The sequence below is a fragment of the Rhipicephalus microplus genome, chromosome 3 (assembly GCF_043290135.1).
Source record: "Rhipicephalus microplus isolate Deutch F79 chromosome 3, USDA_Rmic, whole genome shotgun sequence".
In the NCBI taxonomy this organism is placed as follows: Eukaryota; Metazoa; Arthropoda; class Arachnida; order Ixodida; family Ixodidae; genus Rhipicephalus; species Rhipicephalus microplus.
In genome coordinates, this window is record NC_134702.1 from 24,913,032 (window position 1) to 24,926,843 (window position 13,812).

The window sequence follows — 13,812 nt, forward strand, 5'->3', positions numbered from 1 at the left end:
CTCCGAGATGGCTAGCGCGCGGCGTGTATCTTGGAGGCCATGCGAGCATTGCTTTAGATCGAAAACATGTATGTACCATTCGCGCACACGTGCTGGTACGATCTGCTGTGTATGTGTGTGTGTGTGTGTGTGTGTGTGTGTGTGTGCGTGTGTGCGTGTGCGCGTGTGTGTGCGTGTGTGTGTGTGTGCGTATGTGTGTGTGTGTGCGTGTGCGTGTGTGTGTGTTTAACAAAACATAATAATAAGTATGCACTTAGCGAAAGACGCACGAGGGGCTGGATTTTGCTATCGCGTTCAACTATTAAAGGTGAAGCTTAAGGGCCCCCCAATCCTTTAGCATGACGATAAACAAGCGTCAGCAGGAGGGATGAAGCCGAATTTACAGCAAGTAAATCTTCGAAATCGGGTTGCACATATACGATAGAAATAGACGCGCCAGATCTCTGGAAATATCAGAAAAAGATTTCATTAAGGCACACGAAAGTGAAACACTGAACTGGTTTAGACTGGAAAATGTTACTCTGAAAGCTAACGTCGTTAATTTCACGAAGCAATACTTCTTTGCAGACTAGTCGGTTCATACTTGAAAACTCGACTCGCTGCGCAAGATGAAGGAAAACGAGAAGGGAGACGGGAAAGAGCGCAACTGTGCTCTATCCTGTCTCCCTTTTAGTTCTTTTTCAGCTTGCGCAGCTAGTCGAGTTCCGACTTTAATTTTCGCCATCGTGGTTTCAATAGGACAAAAATATCGAATTTTGAAAACGCACCTTTCAATTTCGCGCCGAAATATCTGCACGAGACGTCGTTGATTTTATTGCGCATTGTTCGCACTTGGGTGACATCAGACCAACAAAGTCTCTTGAAAATAAGCGTGTTTATAGGCCGCTTAACCAGCCTGCGTTCAAAGGCAAGACAGCGGTTTTTTCTCACCTCCACTACGCTTTTTACAAGCGCTCTCTCTTCCTCGCCCCTTGTTTCAAGCGCGTGTAATGTCAGCACTATAAGCTTTGAGCCACTTTTGATTTCGCGCTTTTCGGCTGACCGCTGCTATCGCCCCATGCGCAGTCTCAAACGCAGAATACGAAGTGAAATCAGTTTATCGTTCATGATAGTCATGCAACACAGGGCGGAACGTGTACGCGACTGCGTGGTAAAGCAGAGTACGAAACAATTCACAAAATATATCTCTCCCATATTGACGCGTCGAGACCTTGTTTCATCTTGACGTCATGTGAACAAACTGCTGACGTCACTGATTGTGCTGCGAGAACGGGGAATGCCGAAAAAAAACACGCTTTTTTTTAAGAGGCTGTTGTTCAAATCTCTGGCCCCCTGACAAGGACATGCACCCTACTTTATTTTTACCGATGAAGAACAACGTAGGCCCTTAAAGACGTCGTTAAGATCTACAACGTCATGGCGATTGGTGACGAAAGTTCAACGTGAAGTGAACCCCCCCACAGCCGACTTTATTTTTGCGCGTCTTCTTGCGGTTAGTTACTTTATTACTGTGAGAGATTATTTACTAATACGAAAAACAAAGTCAGTTTTATCTATATACTGTCTCTCTTAACGTGGTGCCCCGCCGCAATGGTCTAGTGGCTAAGGTACTCGGCTGCTGACCCGCAGGTCGCGGGTTCAAATCCCGGCTGCGGCGGCTGCATTTCCGATGGAGGCGGAAATGTTGTAGGCCCGTGTGCTCAGATTTGGGTGCACGTTAAAGAGCCCCAGGTGGTCGAAATTTCCGGAGCCCTCCACTACGGCGTCTCTCATAACCATATGGTGGTTTTAGGACGTTAAACCCCACATATCAATCAAATCAATCAATCAATCTCTTAACGTGGTTTCAGGTTGCTGGGCATCATCCAATTCCATTATGATAAATATTCTAACGGCGGTGATTTCAGCCTAAAAAGAATGCCATGACAGCCCTCTGATTCAGTTTGAGCGGGCAAGATGGCGGATTCGATCTTTGTACACAACAACGCATTCTGTCTCGCGACTCATTCAGCTTCGCGACTGGGCTCACCAGAGATGGACATGCGACGGGGTTCTCTGCTGCTTCTTGTTCCCATGTCAATTCTGCAGGAGTGGAACAGGGCGAAATGTTCGAGCGAGCCAGGCTGGCAGCGAAGCGACCGCCGGCAACGGGATCTCGTGGCTTCGCGGCACGTGACGATGATATAGTGAGACGCGTGACGTCTCTGATAATTATGACGATGATTATCATTATTTCATTTTTTTCCCTATTCCAACTGTTGTGTTCTGGGTTGTCGGTTTCTGTTTCGGAATGACATGTGAGGATGCCAGGGGGAGCCGCTCCGGCATCTAGGATAAGGTCCCTAGATGTATCTCGCCAGTTAGAGGTCACTTATACCAGATTGCGCTGTGCAGTTCCACAACTAAATTATTACCTTAACAAAGCTCGGCTCAAGGCGTCACCGCTATGCATTTGGTGCAACGAAATTGAAACAATTGAACATTTCTTTTTATTCTGTCATCGTTATTCTTACCAGAGAAAAAGATCTTTAGTAGCCCCACTACAAAAGCTAGGAATACAAGTAAATCTACCAGTAATTCTATCAATTGGCGGAACTTCATTTGGTTACTGCCACAGGGATGTATGCTCCGCTGTGTTTGATTACATCAACGCAACTAAAAGATTACCATGCTAGTGAACCCCTACCTTTTCAGATCTTTAGTTTATACTTCGTAGTTATGTCTTTCAAAAACAAAAGATGGTTTGACCGCTTGCTCAGCAAACATTTTTGTTTTTTGGTAGTATTATTTTAAGCTACTTTCTCAGATTGGCTTCATTTTCATTTTAGTTTCATTTAAGTATCCTGCCGCCCGGTTCTTGGCCCATCCCCCTTAGTGGGTAAGGCCCATTCATCTGAGGTCATCAGCATCAGCATCAGATGAAACAAGGTAGCGTCACTCATTGTTCTCGAGCCGTCCTCCTCACTCTCTCGATTACTCCTCTTTTTCTCTGCCATCCGCGTCTGTAATTGGTGCATTACTTGCACGTGATCTTGCAAATGGCTGGCGGTGTTATTTATTATTATGCAAAACGTTCAAAACGAGTACGCATGCGCATATGGCTCCAGCCGGATTCTCGCCGTGACCAAAGACAAAATCGTAGCCAGAACATAAACTGAAGAGCAGGAGCTTTCGGTGTGCCCTAAGTCGACCAAAATTGTTTCGCCATGCTCGTTCAATGCAACATCTGCGTTTTTTTAGCAATGCTGCGTTGCCGTAAACAACAGAAAATGGTTTCGCTCTCTTCAACTTACCTCTTGCTTTCCGAGATGAAGCGCACCATGAAGTGCAACTATGAACCATTTCATGCGAATGCTTTCGTGCAACTCCGTCAACGTATGTCGACGCGGATCTGCGAAGCGAGTTCACTTGTCGGTTTTTATTGAAACGCCAGGCGCGCGTCTAATGCGTGTCTAGTGCATGCCAGTTGGTACAAATACATGTGGGTATGCACGTATACAGAGCAGCTGTAGGTTGTAATCAACGCACCTTCAGAAACATTTCACTCTTGACCAGTTCCCGCTTGAGCCGAAACGCGCTGCTTCGAGACGCCTCAGCAGTAGAACTCTCACTTTTCAGGAAGTTCCCAGCACCGCATCTGAATCACTTGGCATCACGATTGTCCAAATGGGCACATTAAAAAAAAAACGTTCTTGCAGTGCTGCTGGACGAGTGTTCGTACCAGTCTGGTCGTAGCTTTTTTTTTTTTCATGCGTGTTCACAAGCCGGTTGTAATCAATCATCACAACGTCACACCCTGTGGCCACTTACAGGAAGAAGCACGTTCACTGTGTCACTGCACGAACCATAGCCTCCTATGGTTCGTGAACAAAACACAATCGGAGAAGTGGACTAGTTAGAACTGGACGAAATACCGCGGCCGTGGAACTAAAATGTACTACGCGAGACGCCATGGCTAGTGGTGTAAAGTATAGAACTGCACAACGTTGCCGGTTGAGTAACGCACATCCCGCTTGCTCTTGTGCTGTGCCGTTTATGTTCATAAAGGTAACTGTTTATTCTACGTCTTATTTCGTTCCATTTTGTTTCATTTACATCTATTCACCGTAGCAATAGAACCCAGACATTCGCTTTTGGATAAAAGTTTTAAACCTTCTAGGGGGCGCTTCAGGAACATAGGCGAAGAGGAAAGGGAAAGGTGTCGCTACCTTGGAAACTTGCTTCATCTAGGGACCTTAATCCAAGATTTCAAGACGACTGTAAAATAAAAGGAGTGTGCGTTGGGTAACCGTGGAGTGCGGTTGTTCTTCTCTTCGGCGCTTCGCGCCAACCCGCGTGTTCGGGCTGGTCGGCGTCCACGCCGGCCGCGTTCGTCTCCGTCGGGACCAGCTGCAGCCCCAACACAGCACCAACGAACTCAAAACTATCGAACACTTCTTGTGCAGATGCCGACGTTTTTCTTTACACAGAAAACGTAGTATCGAAATTATTATGCGGCAATGTGGTCCCATTGGTTACGTCGGCCATTTTGTTATAGTTTGGGGCATTTGCGCTGGGACACTCGGACAGGAATATTTTCAAAGCTGTCCAAAAGTTTATATGCGACTCGAATAGGTTTGGTAGGTTCATCAACTACTAACAATTTTTTATTCAGCCTTCCTAGTAAAAAGATCTTCAGTTTTTGGGATATCACATAAATTATTGCAACTTAAAATTTCAATTAATTATAAATAACGTTACAATGAAAATTTTTTCAAAATTATTTAAGATCTTACTAAATATTAATCATAAATCCAGTATGTATGATCAGCCCGACTCATGGCCGATCCCCCAGAGTGGGTAGGTGCCAATGATCCAAGGACCACCACCGCCACCATCCTCAGCAGGTGTCTGCCACTCAGCAGGTGTCTGTCCGCACCTGCTGAGTGAGTCCTCGAACTAGGTGGTCACGTACGAGCTAAGAGGGACAGACCCACGGCTTTAAGAGCTTCGCCCTTGAAAAAAATGGCCCTCGCGCACGTTTTAAAGATTTGGTCGACTGTACTTCGATTTGCACCGCCGCGGTGGTATAGCGGCTAAGGTACTCGGCTGCTGACCCGCAGGTCGCGGGATCGAATCGCGGCTGCGGCGGTTGCATTTCCGAAGGAGGCGGAAGTGTAGTAGCCCCGTGTGCTCAGATTTGGGTGCTCGTTAAAGATACCCCGGTGATCGAAATTTCCGGAGCCCTCCACCACGGCGTCTCTCATAATCATATGGTGGTTTTGGGACGTTAACCCCCACATGTCAATCAATCACTGTACTTCAATTTACGCCCACAAAATTCATCCTAGCGCTGCCATATTCTGCGTGCCTCGTAAGTAAATTGTGGCACGTAAAATAGGCCATAATTCAATTACCTTCTAACATATGGTGACGCTCGGGATCAGTGAGCCTTTGCGACTCAGAAGGTGATTTTCCAGTGACACGTTCGACAATATGTTCGTTTTCCCTAAAACCAGAAAAAGGCTTTCCGCGCGCAAGTACTGTAAACGAATGACACGTCCAGTTTGCACTTTCAAAATAACCAGCTAATGTAGCACTTTCGCGGATTTCTGCGTCCTATATTGATAAAACGAAGGCAACAGTCTAACACAGTTGCTGTCGAATAACAAGATAAAAGCTTCTATAGCATTCCATGCTCGGCCGCAGCATGCGGACGTAGCTTCTTTTCTTGATATTTTCTTTTGTACATCGCCAGTCGCGCTGATCGCTGTGATAACAACGGCGCCGTGTCGGCATGCGACTGTGACGTAAAGACAAGATTAACCAATGCGCGAATAACAAACATTTTCCAGGCATATCGACGCATGGAGCAAGCATCATGGGATTGTGATTGGGGAGCGTCCTTCCGAGGTCTAGACCACCATTTTGCTTTAATCTTTCGACGATGGTGGTATAGCTGTGGCTGCACTGCTGATCTCTGAGTCGCGTCGCTGTCGTCATTCACGCACTGACAGTGGCTGTACTTGACGATGCGCTGCCTGTGTTACTTTGCGTCTTCGATACGGAATATACAAGAACTTGTTTTAACCTCCGAGACATTGAAAGGGTGAGCAATGTTTGGAAAAACTTCATGCCTGGCAAGCCTTCGGACAATGCTGCAGATGTGCTCCGGTTGCTACCAAAGACTGCTCGCTGCTCTACCATGTGTAAAGTTTATCTCGACCTTCAAATTACTCCCGCACGACAATTCTCGCCCTCCACACAAGCTTCTGAAATGTATGCTACGCTCGGAGAATACGCCGTACCATGGTCTCATCCACGAAGTTGCCGTAGGCCTAACGTTAGTAAGCGAAGTTACAAGACGCAAGTCATGCCGGCCGTGGACTCATTTTTCGTTGTGCGTGTTTACCAACGGTCGGCGTCGCCTGTCCAAAGAACTGTCAATTCATGGCGGACGTCTATCCGAGGACCAGTGGGGCCACCCTTCTTCACGGAGTGCTTGGCCATCGGTCAACAAGTAAGATAGGGAGTCTTCGAGCTCGCGAGGGTGGCACGCAGCTTTGATCGTGTCAGTTGAATATGTCGAATTGGTACGCTGCAGGCATCTTGGTTACGGGCGCAAAAAAGTTACGTGAGGTTAGCTGCATCGTAAAATTAAGCCCGAGACATTTCTGGGCAGGCTGCGGCCACGTAACGGGTGTTCGCCGTGACGAAATTTGAGAGGACAGGTGTCGCTGATGTCGTGACGCATATAGCTTCTGCTCGCCGTTGGACGGGTGACACTGTAGGGTAGTTTGATAGCCGTCCTCTTTGAATTTCGTCAGGGACATTTGCCCGCTCCGAATGACGTTGCGACCTCGACCACTATTTTGTAATAAGGTGCAATTCGCTCGCGGTACCAGTAGTAGTGACGCGTATTGTCTTTTCTTATGCGAAATGTGGTTTCGAGGAAGCAAACGGCATTTGGAATAACCTCGTTAGCTCGATAGCTTTTTCAATGCGGCGGAACTTCAGGATGCAGATCAGCGCTTCCGTCTGCAGCCAATGTGAGTGCTGGTCAACCTTTTTGTTTTTGCACTTGATAAGCGTGTGTGGCTAGTTTATTTGCACATTGCCGTGGTGCGCGCCTCGCTTCGTTTGACGCGGCGTCCGCTTTGGTCGACTTCTCGGAACACGGTCCGCGCAGGCGCGCGAACCTCGTCACGGTGAGTACACCACTTTCCCTAACTTTCGTGTTTCTAAACAGTGCTTCTTCGATGTTTCAGATGGCTTGTCGGTGCGGGCTGCCATAAGTCGACGTCGGACTACGGCAATCATCCGAGCACCATCACGTTAATGTGTCGTCGTGGATTGCGAGTGGGATGACAGTGGTACTCCTGGCTGGCGATCGGGGTTGCAGTTGTGTCTAATCATGGCCCCCAGTTTTGGTGGCTGACTGTTGCGGCTACACCGGGCCTTGTCTGTGACAGAATCGAAGAGGACGTGGTGGGAGGCGCGCCGCATGCATCTTCGGTGTATGACAGGTGTCTTCTTGCGATTTCATCACGGAGATTGAACATGTTCGGAATGACCTTGTGACGCGACCACAATTTTGTATCGAGTAGCCCACGTGTGATAGTGTACTCGAGCGAAATATGGTTGCGCGAAACAAACGCCAAACGGCATTGCCTATAGTCAGCGTTTGATGTATTCGTACAAGGAAACTTGTTATCCATGTACAGCGTGATTTCATTGCTTTCATTGTTGCTATTCCTGGTTGCTGTGTTCATGATATCTTTCCTTCACGGTGTCACGCTTACTGTGTTCTTTCGAGATCTACTTCACTGCAGGCCTCTTTTCTTCAAGTCTCATTGATAGTCCACGCATCCATGTAAGGATCGCAGTACACTACTCCAGAGAGGGTGAGTTGCGAAGTTTTTCTTTTCATTTTCGTTTCTGAACAAGGGGCTTTCGAATCCATTCAGATACACCAAGGCCTGCAGATGTCCCATTTCCGAACGAGCTGTGCATCGAAGACTGTCCAGCCACAGACCACGAGAAAATCGATTGGGTATTACTCCGTATTGCCCTGTCGGCAGCGTATTCAATCAATCGATGGAAAGTCTGTCAGCACGAGAGGCTTCGATAAGCTCTTTGCCCATTTCTTGCTAAATATCATGTACGCAGAACTCTAGAGCGGTTGTGATTACGTGTGCTTGTCTATCCGCCGTTTGTCATTGCAGCTTTCTTGCCTCTGGCTTTCATTGCCTCCCGAGATAAGGACATAGAGTTGGCTTCTGTGGACTTCTTTCAAAGCCATTCGTTCCTGAGATCACCTGAGGCATCAGTCGTCATATGGGCGAACCTTTTGGTGCCTCCGAACTTTTTCTCTGACGGCGAAACTGGCAGACGGCATATTGCTGCTACCTTTGAAATTCTATTGGTAAGTGCCAAATTCATACGACTCTCAATGCGACGGTGTTTACATATGCCTAAAATTTCTGCCATTTGTTATTGCAGTTTTTGTGCCTCTGAATTTCATTCCTACCCGTGATAAGCACATGGAACTAGCTCCTGCGGACTTTTTCCGAAGCTATCGGTTCCCGAGCTCACCTGGGGCATCATTCGTCGAATTGCCGAACCTTTTGGTCCCTTCTAATTGCTTCGCTGACGGCGCGATCCTGGCAGACGGCGCACTGCACCTACATCTCCAAAAGCTATAGGTGAGGAAATTTTTAATTATCTTAGCTCCACCCTTGACACTCAAGGCGCGTCATTTCACCCTCGGTCATGATTTGAAATCCACACGTAGCAACTGACGCATAGTTCAATGGTGCAGATAATCCACTTTTATAGATATTTATTCTAAATGCCTAGAATATATATATATATATATATATATATATATATATTGACACGTGTGTATATGAAAAAGAACGGTGATAGGAATGTTTCATAGATTCCAGCTAGTGGGTCAGGTGGTTGTTCGGGGACAACGAAGCAGGCATCTTGCTGTACAGCTGATCCTGAATACGCTCTTTTCGCTGCCGTAAGCTGCTGTCATCTTTTGTTCGCGTTGCACTGCGACACTGGTGGAGGTGCTGGGCTGTGACACTACCCGATGCTTCACACTCCTAGTGGGAGCCGTTCATCCAGCCCGGACGTGCCTACTGAAACCCCTGTCCATCGATTCAGTCGTCGGCTACGAGGTATTCCTCCAGACTGCAACCTCTCGCAGAAAACCTCTACCGGACATCTAGAAATGGCTAACACCAGCCCCCAGCCTGTACTTCTCGGCACCAGTCCTCCCGCTCCATCCCAGGTAACGTTTTTTCAATCACTGGAGCCTAAACGCTTTGGTGGTGGCGCACACGAAGATGTAGAAGACTGGTTAGACCACTATGACCGTGTTGCGAAGATCAACCACTGGTCTGCTCAGGAAAAGCTCGGCCGGGCCTACTTCTATCTCGATGACAGCGCTCGTACTTGGTACGAGAACAGAGAAGGCAACCTGTCCACATGGACCGACTTTCACCAGAAGATGGTTGAAACTTTTGCCAATGTCGACAGACGTGACCGCGCCCACCAACTACTAGAGCTAAGGGTCCAAAAACCCAATGAAACGGTCGCCATGTTCGCCGAAGACATGACACGTTTATTTCGGAGGGCTGACCCGCAGATGACTGAAGATAGGAAGTTGCGCTACCTCATGCGTGGCGTGAAAGAGCAGCTGTTCGCCGGACTTCTGCGCAACCCGCCAACCACTGTAGAGAACTTCATCAAAGAAGCGTCGGCTATCGAGCGGGCCCTTCACCAACGCTGCCGACAATATGACCGCTTGTGCAGCAGTCCCCAAACTCAGGCCGCCGCTTTGACGTTTGACAGTCATAGCTCCTTACGTGACATGATTAGGGAGATTGTTCGTGAAGAATTGCAAAGGCTGGGGACTCCGGTAGGGGACACACCCATGGCATCTGTCGCTCAAGTCGTCCGTGACGAAATCCGCCAAGCATTCTCGACAGCTGATCCTGCCCCCGAACAACGTCCCATGACGTACGCCGCCGCCCTTCGAAGCTCCCCACCCGCTCCGCCTTCATACTACCCCCCACCTGCAACTGTTCCTTGGTCACCACCACAGGGGGAGACATCGTGGCGCCCATCCATCCAGCCCCCATACGACCAGTCGTCTTCTGGCTTGCCATGGTCTTCGTCGCGTGAGGAGTCATCACGGCAACCACAGCTTCGCCGAACAGACACCTGGCGCACTGCCGACAGGCGTCCACTTTGTTTCAACTGCGGAGGTGTAGGCCACATAGCCCGCTATTGCTGGCACAGCGCCGATCCGTCTCGCCCTCTCAGGCCACGGTATGACATTCGACATGCCAACGAGTACGTATCCCGCCGTGGAGATGTCGGTTCTCAAGGACCTCCGGTACCTCGACACCCATTCGACGGCCGCCGTAACAATGATGACGAGGCTATACCTGATTACGAGCCGGTCTTCCGACATCGACCACGCTCTCCTTCTCCTGCCCAGTCACCTTCGTTGCAGCGCCGCACTTTTGCCGACACCAGAGGAGCGAGGTCACCCAGCCCACACCGGGGAAACTGAAGGCGGCGACCTCAGGGGGTAAGGTTGCAGGCTGTCAAGACGAAGAAAAAAAGCCCCCATTACTCCCACCTCAGGACGCTGTAAAGCCGACAAGACGTAATACCGACGAAACTGTGACCCCAGGCCTTACCATTCTTGTGGATGGACAGCAAGTCAAAGCTTTAGTCGACACCGGGGCTGACTTCTCTGTTATCAGTGATGACCTTGCCGTACGCCTCAAGAAAGTAAAGACAGCGTGGACGGGACCTCACTTAAGGACGGCAGGCGGCCAATTACTGATGCCTGTCGGAATGTGCACAGCAAGGCTCGACATCGGTGGCTCTACTTTCGTGGCGACGTTCGTCGTTCTCGCTTCATGCTGTAAAGACATGATTATCGGAATGGATTTCTTGAGAGAACATGGCGCCGTGATCAACATCCCTGACAGTGTCATTACATTTCACAACAACAGCCCTACTTTAGTGGATTGTTCAGAGCCGAGACATACGTCTTGTTCAGGGCCTTTGCGTCTGACGGATGACGATGTGGTCGTCCCGCCACGATCGTGTACGCTTGTTTCGGTGGCAGGGGATGAGCCGTTTGACGGCGACGGCATTGCTGACCAAATAAGCTCACTGATATTTAGCCATGGTATTTCAGTTGCTCGAGGTCTTGTCACTGTCACTGCTGGACGCACAAACTTGCTGCTCACTAACTTCAGCACTGAGCGCCGACATCTCCCGAAGGGTACAGCCGTCGCTTACTTTGACACTACTGCAGAAATCCAAGGCAGTTTATCGGGCCTAGACGAAGCACCTCAAGAAGAATCACTACCTAATCTTGACGTTGGTACTACGTTGTCAAGGGACGAACGAACGAGACTTCTTGAGCTGCTAGCCGAATTCAAGGACTGCTTTTCATCGACATCACGGGTCGGTCAAACGCCGCTAACAAAACATCGCATAATTACCCACGACGCAGCAAGGCCTATACACCAGAATCCTTATCGTGTGGCTCCAAAGGAACGGGAAGTGATACAGCAACAAGTCGCTAAAATGCTTGAAGATGATGTGATTCAGCCATCACAGAGCCCGTGGGCATCGCCTGTAGTATTAGTTAAGAAAAAGGACGGTACCCTGCGTTTTTGCGTGGATTACAGGAAGCTGAATCAAGTGACTAAGAAAGATGTGTATGCGCTTCCACGTATTGATGACTCCCTCGATAGGCTTCGAAACGCTCGCTACTTTTCTTCAATGGACCTCAGAAGTGGATATTGGCAGATCGAGGTAGACCCAAGAGATCGGGAAAAAACCGCTTTTGTGACGCCGGATGGTTTATATGAATTTAAAGTCCTACCGTTCGGTCTGTGCTCAGCGCCCGCTACTTTTCAAAGGCTCATGGACACTGTACTTTCAGGGTTAAAATGGAAGACCTGTTTAGTTTATCTAGACGACGTCATAGTGTTTTCCCCAACATTTGACGAGCATCTCAAGAGGCTAGAACTTGTTTTACGAGCCATACGCTCCGCAGGCCTCACATTGAAACCAGAGAAATGCCACTTTTGTTTTGAAGAACTGCTGTTTCTTGGTCATGTCGTCAGCTGTACCGGCGTTCGACCTGATCCCGAAAAACTTGCGGCCGTGACACAGTTCCCAGTACCGTCCGATAAGAAAGCTGTCAGGCGCTTTCTGGGCCTATGCGCCTACTATCGCCGGTTCATCGCCAACTTCGCACGGATTGCGTCGCCGTTAACTCGCCTTACTAGAGACGACGCCACCTTTGAGTGGAATCACGAACAGCAAGCAGCGTTTAATGACCTCCGCCAACGTCTTCAAACACCTCCAGTGCTTGCTCACTTCGACGAACAAGCGCCAACAATGCTTCACACTGACGCAAGCAATGTAGGCCTCGGAGCTGTGCTTGTGCAGTGGCAAGAAGACACGGAACGAGTGATCGCCTACGCAAGCAGGACGCTAACACGCGCTGAGGCCAATTATTCAACAACTGAGAAAGAATGCCTCGCCGTGGTCTGGGCAGTTATGAAATTTCGCCCGTACTTGTATGGCCGCCCTTTCAAAGTTATAAGTGACCATCATTCCCTGTGTTGGTTGACTAATTTAAGAGATCCAACCGGCCGATTAGCACGGTGGAGTCTGAAGTTACAAGAGTTTGATATGACGGTCATACACAAGTCTGGGAAGCGCCATACGGACGCCGACTGCCTGTCTCGATCACCAGTACAGTCAGCTTCTCTTTCTGACGACGACGATATGGCCTTCCTTGGTGTTCTCGACGCGTCCACGATTGCTCAACAACAACGAAGTGACCCTGAATTGCTTGGTTTGATTAATTACGTGGACGGACGTTCTTCGAGGGCACCGAAAGTCTTTGCAAGGACATTATCGTCGTTTTGCTTACGCAATGGCGTCCTCTACAAGAGAAACTTTTCGTCCATCGGAGCTCCCTATTTGCTCGTTATTCCTGCACCCCTTCGAACTGAAGTGCTCCAAGCATGTCACAATGAGCCGACGTCTGGCCATTTAGGCTACACTCGCACATTGGCAAGAGTACAGCAGGGATACTACTGGCCACGACTCACAACAGCCGTCAAGCACCACGTTCACACTTGCATCGATTGCCAGCGACGCAAGTCACCTCCAAAGATACCCGCCGGTCAGCTGCATCCAGTTCAGGTTCCATGTACACCGTTTGAACAGGTAGGAATGGATATTTTAGGACCCCTTCCTACTTCTACTGCAGGGAATCGCTGGGTTATAGTCGCAACAGACTACCTAACCAGGTATGCCGAAACAAAAGCTATCCAAAAGAGCACCGCCGTGGAAGTGGCGAGATTTTTCATAGAAAATATTGTGCTACGCCACGGTGCTCCGACTATCGTGATCACGGACCGCGGAACAGCATTTACGGCAGCTATTTTAGACCACGTCCTCATGCTTAGTGGAACGACTCACCGTAAGACCACTGCGTACCACCCGCAAACAAATGGACTAACGGAGCGCCTCAACAAGACGATTGAAGACATGCTGTCGATGTACGTGGATGTCCAACATAAGAATTGGGACGAGATTTTACCCTATATCACGTTCGCATACAATACGGCTAAACAAGAGACGACTCGCCTGACTCCATTAAGCTTGGTTCACGGACGGGAGGTACGGACTATGCTGGATGCGATGTTGCCACATCAATGGGACGCTACCGACACAGGCGCTGACGTGTTCACTGAACGCGCGGAAGAA